This window comes from Eretmochelys imbricata, chromosome 10, assembly GCF_965152235.1.
Source record: "Eretmochelys imbricata isolate rEreImb1 chromosome 10, rEreImb1.hap1, whole genome shotgun sequence".
Classification (NCBI taxonomy): Eukaryota; Metazoa; Chordata; order Testudines; family Cheloniidae; genus Eretmochelys; species Eretmochelys imbricata.
The window spans coordinates 53,298,782-53,314,468 of NC_135581.1; the positions used below are offsets into that span (position 1 = coordinate 53,298,782).

The 15,687-nt window shown below is 45.8% G+C and overlaps 1 protein-coding gene across 1 annotated transcript in view; it reads left to right on the top strand.

The window, feature by feature from the left end:
* The window catches only part of RORA (RAR related orphan receptor A), a 539,694-nt gene that overhangs the window by 134,546 nt on the left and 389,461 nt on the right, over positions 1 to 15,687 (top strand). The window lies entirely within an intron of this gene.

Genomic DNA, 15,687 nt, shown 5'->3' on the forward strand with positions numbered 1-15,687 from the left:
ATCGAATTTAAATTGATAGATTATAGTAAGTTTAGGCCATAATATAGGTTGCGAGTTTCAAATTTAATTTTAAATATGTTTGTTTCTTTAAAAACTGTATTTAGTTTTAATTGATTTTATTCTATTTTTATCAGTCATAGGCTGAGAACACGTATAATGGCTGTATACAGATTAGTGAAAATTCTTGGTATTTTAAACATAAGAGTGTATGCAGTTATCTGGAATGGTATTTGGAGATAGCATATTGTCTAATCACACATTTGCACACCATTTACCCATGTTCATAAGATGTTACTCTTACTTTCTGTCTCTCCATGAGTTTTGCCTGAGTGAAGACTGTTGGAGTGTCATACTTTTATGGTAAATCTATACTACAGATTTACTTTTATTTAGGAGTGATTTTTAATCACAATATATTAGTATTTCAAAATAATCCAGACGGAACCTTTTGCATATTAAGGAAGATGTTGTGTGTTGTCATGTCTCACTTCAATCATTTATATCACTTCTTATAAAGCAGTATGTCCCTATAGTTTACAATGGAGTTGTAGATGACACACAATACCTGTATCTTTGTAGATGACATGGATTTGCATACGATTTGCATGTAGATACATAAATTCATGTACAGTTTTTGCATCACATCTGCATCTGTTTAGTTGTGAGGGAGAATATTCCTGTACTGACTTGTGTGTTATGAAAATTATACCATGTTATGCGTTCAAGCGTCTTACCCATTGCATAAATAAAGAGGTTTAGCCATCTCGGGTTACCTAATACAACTTAGCCTGGGGCTGTACAGTTTGTAAAGTGATCTAAAAACAGTAATGGTAAAAAAGGCAAAAAACAAAAAAACCAACACGCATTAGAAGGAAGCAATCCTAATTCTTTTGTGCAGAAGCATTTCATTATTCGCCCCATGTATTAAAGAACGTAGTGAATGCAGCAGCTTGATATTAGTTGACCTATTTAAAAATTAGTGCATTTTTTAAAGTTCTAATAAAAAACTGCAGACATGACATAGAATACTTCTACCTCTTACAGATCACAAATGACATAGCCTGTGGCAGTGAAACTTGGTATAATCTCCTCTGCCAATGTGTCCCAACAAGGAACCTTCTTGAGGTACATGGTCTACCCGTTTTCTAACAGCGTCTTGTGAACAGTATTTTAAATGGTGAAATTAGAGAGGAGTTTTTCACTTGTGTGTATGGTCCAAGGGATGAACTTTGCCTCGGAACCTTCAAACACCAATAGATAGTGTATTTGTAGCACTGCAGGTTGGCACGTTGGTCAGAGTCTCTCCAAGTCTATAGTGTGACAAATGGATTTAAAAGTATTGTGTGAAAGAGTTGTAGGTATCTGTTCATTTCCAATGTTTAGACTAAATATTGTGGCACCTTTTAATATGTAAGAAAAGGCTTTTTCATGTCTTTCTCCCCCATACCACGCATCAGTGTTTTAAAAAAACAGGAAAAAAAATACCAGAAACCGTTATTAGGAATCTCAAGAATTTGTGATCCATAACATCAGAAAAGTAGTTAGCTCCTCTTGTGTGCGCCATGAATTATTAGAGAAACAAGGTGGGTGAGGTAATATCTTTTAAGTGGGTCCAATAAAAGGTATTACCTCACCTGCCTTGTCTCCCTAGTATTGGGGACCAACACAGCTACAACTAAACTGCACACCATGAAATATTGGTGTTTTAGAGAAGAAAGGGTTCCTAATGATGCTGCTGTTGCTTATTCAGGTCATACTGCAGGTATTTTTAGCAGACTGTTATTCTGTGCTCTCACTACTAGCCCACAAGGTCCTCTGCTCCCATTTCCCAGCATTACTTGGGCTCCGTGCTGACCTGGTGGCAGTCTGTGCTATCGGGCTCTGCCTTGTTAGTGCAGCCTTCGGGTGAGACATGGAACTGAATTCCCCTGGTGTTCTGGCCCAGTGTTTGCCAAAGGAAGACAGTGGGTGTTGGAGCTTCCCAATGAGTGGGAGCAGGCGGTGACCCAAATGAGCAGTCTCACATCACTTTGGTGTTGCTCTTGGTCAGCACTGGAGGGTCAGAAATGGGGCACTGAACAGCTAGTTGCTCTGGCTACTTTACAAGAGGCATGGGCAGCCATATGTTGTGAGGCAGATATTTCCCACAGGTGATGCAGGTGCCCATGGGAGCAGAGACTGACAACACAGTCACTTCCTCTACTGCATCCTCAGTAGCAGACTCCTTCTTTGGCTTTATAAGATTTTCTACTGCTGCAAGCCTCTCTTCCCCTATAGTCCAAGGGGATGTGGCATGCTCACCTAAGTGAAGCCAGGCAAGGGTGAAGTGACTTGAAATCAAAACCAGCAATAAGAACTCTCAAGCCTTGAAATAGCCAGAGGAAGGGCCTAATCTTGCAAAGTTCCAAATACCCCCAGCAACCTTGGAAGTGGGGTTGCCAGGTATTTGGTTTTCAGCCTCAACACTCAGTCAAAAATGGACCCTGGCCACTCTGGTCAGCACTGCTGACCAGACCATTAAAAGTTTGGTTGGTGGCGCAGCAGTACTGAGGCAGGCTCCCTGCCTCTGTGCGGCTCCCGGAAGTGGCCGGCATGTCCGACTCCATGTTGTGGCCAATGGATGCTGCGGGGGCGGCGCCTGCAGGATGGGCAGTGTGCAGAGCCCCCTAAGAGCCGGATATGCTGGCGGCTTCCAGAAGCCGCCTGAGGTAAGCACCACCCGGCAGGAATCTGCCCGCCAAACGCCTGCCCCATGTTGGAACCCCCTCCCGCACCCTAACTCCCTCCCAGAGCCTGCATCCTCACCCTCTCCAGCACTCCAACCCCCTGCCCCAGCCCTGAGCCCCCTCCCACACTCCAGACTCCTCATCCCCAGTCTCACCCCAGAGCCCCCACCTCCTCTGGCACCCCAACCCCCATCCCAATGAAAGTGAGTGAGGGTGGGGGAAGAGTGAACAATGGAGGGAGGGGGGCTGGAGTGAGAAGGGGTGGGGCCTCGGAGAAGGGGTGGGGTAGGGAGCGGGGCAAGGGTGTTTGGTTTTGTGCAATTAGACAGTTGGCAACCCTATTGGAAGGTCCCAGTCTTGCTTATGGTGGAGTCCAAGGCAAAAGGCATACTCCCTTTCTTGGCACAGGGCTAGGGCTAAAGTGAAAGGATCTTGAAGGCACTACGCCGTATTAAGGGGTTCTCACAGTCTTGCAGAATCAAGCCTGAAGTTTTGTAGGTGGAAAATTTTCTAGTTTACCATTCTTTTGTGATTGTTCTCAGCGACACTTGGGAGCTGATCATATTCCATGATTCCTGGCTGTTACCTTTGCTGAGCAATAGCAGAATGCAGCAGTATCCCATTTGGAAAAGAAACTGGAGCTGTCACATGTTTTTTTAAGTGTCATTTTTTTATTTACAAAATGTACACAAGACTTGTTCCCTTGAACCAGGGTGGTAATAAATTGTACATGATTTCAAGGGTCAGGCACCACTGCTCTGTCTGCAGAAGCAGGTGTCTTGTTCCCCCTGCATCACCTCTCTAGGGCTTCACATAAATCTGACTGCTTAACGAACTCTGACATTTTCCTCCCTCAGGCCTTTCACATTTCACCTGGAAAACTCCTAGTCCAAGGCTGCTCACAGAGGCCACATGACCTGGAAGGGTGAACCTACCCTCCTTTTGTGCAGCTGCTTTTCCATGCAAAGGAAGTTCAGCAAGGACTACTGGCAAAGACTCTAAGCCACCACACAACACCCTTTAATGACTGTGTACGGTTACTGCATGGCATATTTAGCTCTTTCTGTTGAGATTTTGAGTTTCACCCTCAGTGCTTATACATCAATGGCCTGTAATGTGCAAGCCATTAGCACTTGCTTTTTTCCAGAAGGGGATGGTGTGATGGGTTGGATCACAGAAACCCCTTTGGGACTGCCTCCTGATGTGCCTAGACTACCTCTGAGCCTGTTTTCCCTACCAGCTTTGGACTTCAGTCCCTTGCCTGGTTTGAGCCAGACACGCTTGCCTGATGCAAACACAGATCCAAGTCTGAACCACGTCCCCCTGCAGGGTTAAGCTGCAGGCTTAACTGAAAACAGCTTAAGAAGTGCTCCTGTCTCCAGCACTCTGATATCCAAGTCCCACTGGGGTCCAAACCTGAAATAAATCCATTTTACCCTGTATAAAGCATATTCAGGGTAAACTCAAATTGTTCGCCCTCTATAACACTGATAGAGAGAGATGCACAGCTGTTTGCCCCCTCCCCAGGTATTAATACATACTCTGGGTTAATTAATAAGTAAAAAGTGATTATTAAATACAAAAAGTAGGATTTAAGTGTTTCTAAAGTAATAGCAGACAGAACAAAGTGAATTACCAAGCAAAATAAAGTAAAACACAAGTTCAAGCCTAATACAGTAAGAAAACTGAATACAGATAAAATCTCACCCTCAGAGATGTTTTAATAAGCTTCTTTCACAGACTGGGCATCTTCCTATTCTGGGCACAATCCTTTCCCCTGATACGGTCCTTGTTCCAGCTCAGGTGGTAGCTAGGGGATTTCTCATGCTTGCAGCCCCCTTTGTTCTGTTCCACCCCCTTATATATCTTTTGCACAAGGCAGGAATCCTTTGTCCCTCTGAGTTCCCACCCCTCCTTCTAAACGGAAAAGCACCAGGTTAAAGATGGATTCCAGTTCAGGTGACATGATCACATGTCACTGAAGGCCTTCATTACCCACTTTCCAGCACACACGTATACAGGAAGACTTACAAGTAAACAGAGCCATGTACAGTCAATTGCCCTAGCTGATGGGAGCCATCAAGATTCCAAACCACCTTTAATGGCCCACACTTTGCATAATTACAATGGACCTCAAGAGTTATATTTCATATTTCTAGTTTCAGATACTAGAGTGATACATTTATACCAATAGGATGACCACACTCAGTAGATTATAAGCTTTGTAATGATACCTTACAAGAGACCTTTTGCTTGAAGCATATTCCAGTTACATTATATTCACACTCATTAGCACATTTTCATAAAATCATATTGCGTGCAACATCATAGATGGTTCTCCTGCTGATATGGAAACTAAGGGCTTGTCTACACTACTGAGTTAGGTACAGACTTACTACATTGCTCAGGACTGTGACAAATATGGACAGTCCTGGAAGAATGCTTTCTGTTGCTGTAGTACAGGGGTAGGCAACCTATGGCACACGTGCCAAAGGCGGCATGCAAGCTGATTTTCAGTGGCACTCACACTGCCCCGGTCCTGGCCACCGGTCCAGAGGGCTCTGCATTTTAATTTAATTTTAAATGAAGCTTAAACATTTTAAAAACCTTATTTTTTTTTTTTACTTCAACAATTGTTTAGTTATAGACTTAGAGAAAGGGATCTTCTAAAAACGTTAAAATGTATTACTGGCACGCAAAACCTTAAATTAGAGTGAATAAATGAAGACTCAGCACACCACTTCTGAAAGGTTGCCGACCCCTGCTGTAGTAAGTGTCTATACAATTGCGCAGCTGCGGTGTCACAGATCTGCCACTGGAGCGTTTCTAGTGTAGACATATCCAAAGGCTTGATTTACACTTAAAAGTTAGGTTGACATAGCTGTGTTGGTCAGCGGTGTGAAAAATCCACACCCCTGACCAACAAAGCTATGCTGAGCCAATCCCCAGCGTAGAACACAACTGTACTGATGGAAGAATGCTTTGGTCAACGTAGCTAGTGTCATTTTGTTGGTATAGGCGACGTGCATTATGGGGTTATGCCAGCATAGCTACAGAGACAAGTTATGCTGGTATAGTCTCCCTAGTGTAGTGTGGCAGAGCTCCGACCACATCCCTGTGGGTCCCATGCTTCCAGGCAGTTTATGCTAGCTTTAGAGGCTCACTGCAACCCGCCACATAGCCCTTCTCTCTCTAGGCCCAGGGATACAGTCTACTGAGCCCTTTTCATCATAAACCAGCAATGGAGGTTGGTGAGAGAATTCCCACAGTCTCAGTTGCTCCTACAGCCTCATGCCAAAACAGTTTAGCCTCCTGTCCTGACAGGGGCCTGTTGTCCCCTCCCAGGAGGTGTTTCTTTAGTGGTGGGTTGGGGGGAATCCGGGCCTGCCCTCTACTCGGGGTTCTGGCCCAGGGACCCTAATGGCAGCCAACCTTTCACTGCCAGAGTCACTACATTTCCTTGGGCCACTTCCCCACAGCTCTCCTGCTTCTCCCTTATCCTAGGGCTCCCTTACGAATGACTGGAGGGTGTCTTCATTAACCAGCCCTTCGGCCATGCTTCCTCTCCTCTGGCTCCCTTACTCCTCTCTACCTGACTGGAGTGAGCCCTTTTATATTATCAGAGGGGCCGTAATTAGAGTCAGGTGATCACATTAGCTTAATGGCCTCACCTGACTCTTTGCAGGTTAATTGGAGTCAGGTGTTCTCATTAGCCTGGAGTAGCCCCTGCTCTGGTCAGTCAGGGAACAGAAAACTGTTAATGCCGTGGCCAGTATATCTGTTACTCTGCTGTACCCAACTGGCCTGGGTCTATCACTGTAGACGTGGCCTAAGATTTTAACATAAGATAGAGAATATTTATCTTTTTTGTGTCTGTGTGTTAACAATCTCATCATCGAGTTTAGCATTTTTCTTCATCCCCTTGTTTTATAATACTGAAAAACAAAAATTGGGAGGAGATGTTCTGTTTGATGCAGAGGTTTTTAATGTACAAACAACCATGTTTTTCCTATGCAGAGTGGTTTAAATCTTTTCTTTTAGTGGATGAAACCACGCCCCATAACTACTCTGCTGACACAAACTGTGAGATAGCTGTGGCTCAGTCGATCTTTCTTGTTCCATTGAAGTTGGTGCTTTTTGATCCAGATAAATGAAGTCAAGGTAGGGGAATCGCTGTTGGTGGGAGGAAGTGGGGTAAGAATTAACTACTTCATCTAAGCCCTTGCATCTCTGGCTAGCTTCTGAACCCTCCTCTTGCTTCCTCTGTGTCTATTGTTAGTGGCTGCAAAAGAAACTTGAGAAATATAAAATTTTTCCCCATAATGTGTGATCTCATGGATTTTTTTTGAAGCCAAGTTCAAATACATTTGAGTGGATTCAGAAGAGAGACCAGTTAAAAATTTTCCTTTTTCAAGTGGTTCACTTAATTTCTTATGCTCTGGATTTGAGAAGGTGAGACAGTCCCCCTGTGGAGATTCCTGGCAGGCTATTTAAAATTTTGTTTCATGAAGGAAGTTCAGATGTGGTGGAAACTGGATTATTCTGTGTGAAGGAAGCTATGCATAACTTGAAGGTAGCACCAAATGTAATGTATCCCCTCCCCTAGCATGTTTTTTTTTTAAATGTATTTAGTAGCAGATCATAAATATTACTAGTTTGTATATGTTAAGCACCAGTGTCTCATGAGGACAGCTAGATTGTTATATGGGCCAGGGGAAAAAAAGCAGTAGTAAAACCCGAGTATCACAGCTGGGCCCCATTCCACTCTGGAAGGACACCAATTTGTTGTGAGCAGACCGAACTGCTGATCCCACCTGCTCCTAAGCTAACCGTGTCTGGGCAGAGCCAGGTCACTGTTCTTAACAATCTGGGTCCCCAAGGCATGCTCCCAGGTACTGACCCCATGTCTGCCCCCTTTTCTGGGAATGTGGGGCTATGCAGTCTGGCCACTGGAAAACCCAGAACGCATTCCTCAGCCTCCTGAGCCCTCAGTTGCTTACATACATTCCCTGAGAGTCCCACATTTCTGTGGGCACTCAGAGCTTCTCAATTAACCCCTCCAGGGACAATGTGGCAGGCTGGCAAGCAAAGAATTAGAGGCTTAACAAAGAAATTTCTTACCCATAGACATTTTACTCTTAAACAGCTATGCAGAGTTTGGAAAACAATGAATAGTCCTGAATGCACGCTTGTGAGTGTAATCTCACTGCTCCTGTGAGTCTTGAGTTTGATCAGTGTCCATAGGTAGCCCTTCATTCCTTTCCTCTGTGGCCTAGTCTTCTGGCATGATGGTGGTAGTTTGTCCCCTTTACACAGAAAACTCCCTTCCTTCATGGGCGGTGGGTATCATAGGCTTGGGGAGGCTATGCCTCTCCCAACAGCCACACATGGCCCTGCTCACACTCTACCCCAGCCCCACCCTGCTTCCTGCTTGGCGAGGCTCCACTAGTCTCTGTGGCCCCAGCTCAGGCCACGCCTGCGCCACCCACATTCCTGGGGCTGGGGAGGCTGGGGCTGCACCATCTGCCCTCCTGATGCTCTGGAGCTGCGGGGATTGAAGGCTGTGGGGGTGCTCTGGGGCTGGGGCTGCTAGCCTGGGGCCCTCTGGCCTCCGGTGGGGGGCACAGAAGGGGCAGGGCCTTGGGAGGAAGGGGCAGGGCTGGGGGCTAGCCTCCCCCAGGTAGTGGTTCACGCGCCACCCATGCCTTCCTTATTTATTGTCTCTTACCACTTTGTTCAGGTAGCCAGCAGGAAAAATTGCAGATCTCCAGCCATGTGCTCTAGCTGGGGAAATCCAGTTCCTGTAGAGAATTCATTGCTCAGGGGAGGGGCGGATTTGTAGCTTGATTGTTGAGAGACAATCAGAGTTGATGACCCTAGACTGATCTCTCATATTTTCTCAGATATACCGGTAGGTATCATACTAAGTGTCATGCTGCTACTGCAAACTGGGTTTACTAACTTTCCGTGGAGATTTCAGTACAGCGTGAGGGTAGTATTTATTTCAGAAGATGATATTGAGAGTATTGAAGAGAAGGATATATTGATATATTTATGGTGATCCCTTTAATTAAACCTGTCTGAACCATTTTGCTTGACCTTCTGCAGTGATCTCGTGCACATGTAGTTGAAATTGTTTTGTTAGTCTTTTTGTTTTTTCTTGTGTTTGGCCACATTCTGTTGTTTGTTGCATGGCAGTGTTTTGCCACAGTATTATTTAATGACAACATTGTCCTTGTGAAATTACCAAGTGTGATAACTTCGAATCATCACATATAAAAAATATAGCTTTTTAAATGCCTTTATAAAATTGCATGCAGACAGTCTCTAGTTTGATTTGATGTTTCTTATTTGGTAAAACCCAGAACAATTGGTTAGCTTGAAAACTCCATCTGTCTGGAAATCTGTCTTAGGTCCGTTCCAGTCCTCCAAAGTAGGGCATCCTTTGACACAAAAGATCAGGTAGTTAAAGAAATAAAAATCAGGAAGAAAGACTGAATAACAGGAAAGCAAAGGGATGGGGGATGGGTAGGAACAGAAAACTCATTTTACAACTGTTTAGCATTAAATGTGGTATCTAGGGGAAGCTATTAATTAGCAATTGACAATCCAGTGCAAGAAAGAGACCACTGACTTAAAAAAAATTATACATAGATGAATAGTACCTAACTGTGCTTGGAAATTTTTACTACAAGTGAGATAGTAGAAAATGTCCTGTGTCTGATTTGCACAGTGCGAGCATCATAACTGCAACTATGCAAAATGTTTACAACCAAAGTAGAGATGAGAACATCAGATCAGAACATCAGAATGGATCTGCCCTGAACTTTGTGGAAGCTGGATTTATATCCAGACTCGTATCTTTATTTGAAGCTTTCTTGCATTAATGCACCTTCTATCTTCACCAAAGACAATTAAGGAAACAAAATAAAGGTGCAAATATGGTCAGTGTCTGAAAATGGATCGAGAATACTCCAAATTGTTAGGCTACCAGGGAGAGACTTTTGAATCACATTATTGTACTGCAGTCACCGTCCTTCAAAGAGGAGGAACCTTTATTTTTTACTTTTATTTTTTTGTTTATTGCATATTCTAAAACAAGATACGTCTAAGGCATTGAAGCTGAGGAGAGAGACTAAATGGTACCAGTTAAATTTTAATGGCTTATGGCCTGACAGTGAGAAATAATATTCTTTGCCTTTTATCCTGAATTTCCCTTTTGACTTGTGTATCAAACCTCCCCCCCTCCCTAGCAGTAACAAAGTGTAAAAGATTGAATTAAATTCTAGTTAGAATGACTTTGCTTTAAACAGTGAAATATCTCAGATCTCATTCTTTTTCTTTTTTCTCTCTCTGTCTAGTCTACAGAGACTTGGCAGTATCATGTACCCTTGGGTGTTCAAAGGTAGATCAGACTGTGTCAGGGCTGCCTTTGATGTTTTCACCTCCAAAAATGTCATATAACAACCTGCTCTGTTATTTCACATTGAATGTGAAAGATTCACTAAAAGGTTAATTTCAACTCCTGTTGAGTTTTATTCCATTAAAGTTGATGCCTTTTCAAGGATGCACTCAGAAAATTATTGGAAGAAAGAGAGGAGGGGTTAGTTGTAAGTTTCCACTGCGTATACATAGACACACACGACAATCCCCAGGCATGCACACAATACTCTCAAAAGCTCAGGCCACCAACATGTGCATATTCTGTCCTACCCAATAGAGGCACTCACAAACACTACCCAACCTCAACCCCACCCCACATCAACCCCACCCCCACCAATATGGCCAGCATGCATGACTAACCAACAGCACATGCTACCCTATTGCCCCACACTCCCCCATCGACACATGAACACTCACGACCACTGCAATTACCTCATCAGCATGCTGACAGCCCTATACTACCCCCACCAGTGTCCTCATGGTCAGTGCCATGCCACCACCCCAGGAACGCACATAGCGACATTACAGCTCCCGCAGCCGAACCCAGGAGCACGCCACCCACCATCACACTCTCTCTTGTCACCGCTTCACACCTGCACTCTAAGTGCATGGAACCGCGTACCCTTGTCACCACAGCCTCATGCTATCCCTCCCCCCGGCCCCATATCGCTAATCTTATATTCTGTACTGAAGGGAGGGTTAGAGGGCATTTGCAGGAGCACTCATTTGTGAGGCTGAACTGAACAGAACTTTGTTATAATAGGACTGAAACAATCACTTACAGTAACGCGTCCTGGTACATCTTTTGCTTCTTCAACTCGTTCTCTCCTTTCTCACAGAGTTTGGCTTGGCCTTGATTTGCCTACAACCCCCCTTTGTACTTTTCTCACTGACTGACTTTGATATCTGGATTACAAATAGACTTATTAAAAATACCTACTGCACTGTTAATCACTTACGTTGTTTTCTTTTTTAACCACTATATAGGACCAAGACAAAAAATTTATTTTGGTTTCTGCTGTGAAAGCCAGCAGATATTGCTCAAATTAACGCCACACTTTTTTTATGGTTTATGGCCCATTAATGGCTCTTCATGAAGCAGTCTGAGAACCAGGCAGGTTATGAGAGTAGGAGAAAAGCACAGGAGTACTTGTGGCACCTTACCACTCCTGTTCTTTTTGTGGATACAGACTAACACGGCTGCTACTCTGAAACCTAGGAGAAAAGCGTTCTCCATTAGATGATTATTTTTAAAAGGAGTGACCTTTGGAATGATTAGGTTGGAGAATTGGTGTACTAAGAAACCCATAATGAAGATGCTGGTGCACAGATAAAGCCATGTTAAGTTCCATTGTGGTCATCAAAACAAAACAAAAAACAAACAAAACCGAACAAATCCACCAGTGTCAAAGAAAGGCAGGATAGAGGAGGAGAAGGATGTGGGCTAAATGTTAAGAAAGACAGGGACAGTTTGAAGATCTATCCTGCTTTTAAGTGTTGACTTGTACAAAGTTATTACAAATAGGGGGAATAATATGAAAATTTCTGCTATTCTAGTCTCCTTCCCATTAAACTGATTCTGAGTAGACTTATTGTGAAGAAACGCTACATTTTCATACACAAACCACGCTATAGTTTTCATGGGCAGGTGAAATACAATAGATTTTGCTAAGGAACAATGTCTTTTCAAAAATATATGCACTGGGAACGCAAAACATAAATTACAAAAGCAGATTTAATTTGAAAGCACTTTTTGTTGCAAAAATACATTTTCTGTCAATCAGACAGTATAATAATATACTTTAAGGGGTGCTCTGAATAAATGTTTAAACAGACAGCTGCAGCGGCACAGGAGCCAGCAAACAGAGCTGTAAACAGGGGAGTTTGAGTGGGAGTTCTGTTGGAGGAGAAGGTATTTGTGTGTGCTTGGTTTTGTATTGGTAGTATTTGTATGTGTAGAGGCTTGTAGGGGCTTTGTGCTGGGAGAGAAGCTGAGCCCTGATTAGGGGGCGGGGCTTCACTGACTAGGGGTCCTATAAAGGTAGCAGCCAGTCAGGCAGCGGCACAGACAGCTGCAGCGGCACAGGAGCCAGCAAACAGAGCTGTAAACAGGGGAGTTTGAGTGGGAGTTCTGTTGGAGGAGAAGGTATTTGTGTGTGCTTGGTTTTGTATTGGTAGTATTTGTATGTGTAGAGGCTTGTAGGGGCTTTGTGCTGGGAGAGAAGCTGAGCCCTGATTAGGGGGCGGGGCTTCACTGACTAGGGGTCCTATAAAGGTAGCAGCCAGTCAGGCAGCGGCACAGACAGCTGCAGCGGCACAGGAGCCAGCAAACAGAGCTGTAAACAGGGGAGTTTGAGTGGGAGTTCTGTTGGAGGAGAAGGTATTTGTGTGTGCTTGGTTTTGTATTGGTAGTATTTGTATGTGTAGAGGCTTGTAGGGGCTTTGTGCTGGGAGAGAAGCTGAGCCCTGATTAGGGGGCGGGGCTTCACTGACTAGGGGTCCTATAAAGGTAGCAGCCAGTCAGGCAGCGGCACAGACAGCTGCAGCGGCACAGGAGCCAGCAAACAGAGCTGTAAACAGGGGAGTTTGAGTGGGAGTTCTGTTGGAGGAGAAGGTATTTGTGTGTGCTTGGTTTTGTATTGGTAGTATTTGTATGTGTAGAGGCTTGTAGGGGCTTTGTGCTGGGAGAGAAGCTGAGCCCTGATTAGGGGGCGGGGCTTCACTGACTAGGGGTCCTATAAAGGTAGCAGCCAGTCAGGCAGCGGCACAGACAGCTGCAGCGGCACAGGAGCCAGCAAACAGAGCTGTAAACAGGGGAGTTTGAGTGGGAGTTCTGTTGGAGGAGAAGGTATTTGTGTGTGCTTGGTTTTGTATTGGTAGTATTTGTATGTGTAGAGGCTTGTAGGGGCTTTGTGCTGGGAGAGAAGCTGAGCCCTGATTAGGGGGCGGGGCTTCACTGACTAGGGGTCCTATAAAGGTAGCAGCCAGTCAGGCAGCGGCACAGACAGCTGCAGCGGCACAGGAGCCAGCAAACAGAGCTGTAAACAGGGGAGTTTGAGTGGGAGTTCTGTTGGAGGAGAAGGTATTTGTGTGTGCTTGGTTTTGTATTGGTAGTATTTGTATGTGTAGAGGCTTGTAGGGGCTTTGTGCTGGGAGAGAAGCTGAGCCCTGATTAGGGGGCGGGGCTTCACTGACTAGGGGTCCTATAAAGGTAGCAGCCAGTCAGGCAGCGGCACAGACAGCTGCAGCGGCACAGGAGCCAGCAAACAGAGCTGTAAACAGGGGAGTTTGAGTGGGAGTTCTGTTGGAGGAGAAGGTATTTGTGTGTGCTTGGTTTTGTATTGGTAGTATTTGTATGTGTAGAGGCTTGTAGGGGCTTTGTGCTGGGAGAGAAGCTGAGCCCTGATTAGGGGGCGGGGCTTCACTGACTAGGGGTCCTATAAAGGTAGCAGCCAGTCAGGCAGCGGCACAGACAGCTGCAGCGGCACAGGAGCCAGCAAACAGAGCTGTAAACAGGGGAGTTTGAGTGGGAGTTCTGTTGGAGGAGAAGGTATTTGTGTGTGCTTGGTTTTGTATTGGTAGTATTTGTATGTGTAGAGGCTTGTAGGGGCTTTGTGCTGGGAGAGAAGCTGAGCCCTGATTAGGGGGCGGGGCTTCACTGACTAGGGGTCCTATAAAGGTAGCAGCCAGTCAGGCAGCGGCACAGACAGCTGCAGCGGCACAGGAGCCAGCAAACAGAGCTGTAAACAGGGGAGTTTGAGTGGGAGTTCTGTTGGAGGAGAAGGTATTTGTGTGTGCTTGGTTTTGTATTGGTAGTATTTGTATGTGTAGAGGCTTGTAGGGGCTTTGTGCTGGGAGAGAAGCTGAGCCCTGATTAGGGGGCGGGGCTTCACTGACTAGGGGTCCTATAAAGGTAGCAGCCAGTCAGGCAGCGGCACAGACAGCTGCAGCGGCACAGGAGCCAGCAAACAGAGCTGTAAACAGGGGAGTTTGAGTGGGAGTTCTGTTGGAGGAGAAGGTATTTGTGTGTGCTTGGTTTTGTATTGGTAGTATTTGTATGTGTAGAGGCTTGTAGGGGCTTTGTGCTGGGAGAGAAGCTGAGCCCTGATTAGGGGGCGGGGCTTCACTGACTAGGGGTCCTATAAAGGTAGCAGCCAGTCAGGCAGCGGCACAGACAGCTGCAGCGGCACAGGAGCCAGCAAACAGAGCTGTAAACAGGGGAGTTTGAGTGGGAGTTCTGTTGGAGGAGAAGGTATTTGTGTGTGCTTGGTTTTGTATTGGTAGTATTTGTATGTGTAGAGGCTTGTAGGGGCTTTGTGCTGGGAGAGAAGCTGAGCCCTGATTAGGGGGCGGGGCTTCACTGACTAGGGGTCCTATAAAGGTAGCAGCCAGTCAGGCAGCGGCACAGACAGCTGCAGCGGCACAGGAGCCAGCAAACAGAGCTGTAAACAGGGGAGTTTGAGTGGGAGTTCTGTTGGAGGAGAAGGTATTTGTGTGTGCTTGGTTTTGTATTGGTAGTATTTGTATGTGTAGAGGCTTGTAGGGGCTTTGTGCTGGGAGAGAAGCTGAGCCCTGATTAGGGGGCGGGGCTTCACTGACTAGGGGTCCTATAAAGGTAGCAGCCAGTCAGGCAGCGGCACAGACAGCTGCAGCGGCACAGGAGCCAGCAAACAGAGCTGTAAACAGGGGAGTTTGAGTGGGAGTTCTGTTGGAGGAGAAGGTATTTGTGTGTGCTTGGTTTTGTATTGGTAGTATTTGTATGTGTAGAGGCTTGTAGGGGCTTTGTGCTGGGAGAGAAGCTGAGCCCTGATTAGGGGGCGGGGCTTCACTGACTAGGGGTCCTATAAAGGTAGCAGCCAGTCAGGCAGCGGCACAGACAGCTGCAGCGGCACAGGAGCCAGCAAACAGAGCTGTAAACAGGGGAGTTTGAGTGGGAGTTCTGTTGGAGGAGAAGGTATTTGTGTGTGCTTGGTTTTGTATTGGTAGTATTTGTATGTGTAGAGGCTTGTAGGGGCTTTGTGCTGGGAGAGAAGCTGAGCCCTGATTAGGGGGCGGGGCTTCACTGACTAGGGGTCCTATAAAGGTAGCAGCCAGTCAGGCAGCGGCACAGACAGCTGCAGCGGCACAGGAGCCAGCAAACAGAGCTGTAAACAGGGGAGTTTGAGTGGGAGTTCTGTTGGAGGAGAAGGTATTTGTGTGTGCTTGGTTTTGTATTGGTAGTATTTGTATGTGTAGAGGCTTGTAGGGGCTTTGTGCTGGGAGAGAAGCTGAGCCCTGATTAGGGGGCGGGGCTTCACTGACTAGGGGTCCTATAAAGGTAGCAGCCAGTCAGGCAGCGGCACAGACAGCTGCAGCGGCACAGGAGCCAGCAAACAGAGCTGTAAACAGGGGAGTTTGAGTGGGAGTTCTGTTGGAGGAGAAGGTATTTGTGTGTGCTTGGTTTTGTATTGGTAGTATTTGTATGTGTAGAGGCTTGTAGGGGCTTTGTGCTGGGAGAGAAGCTGAGCCCTGATTAGGG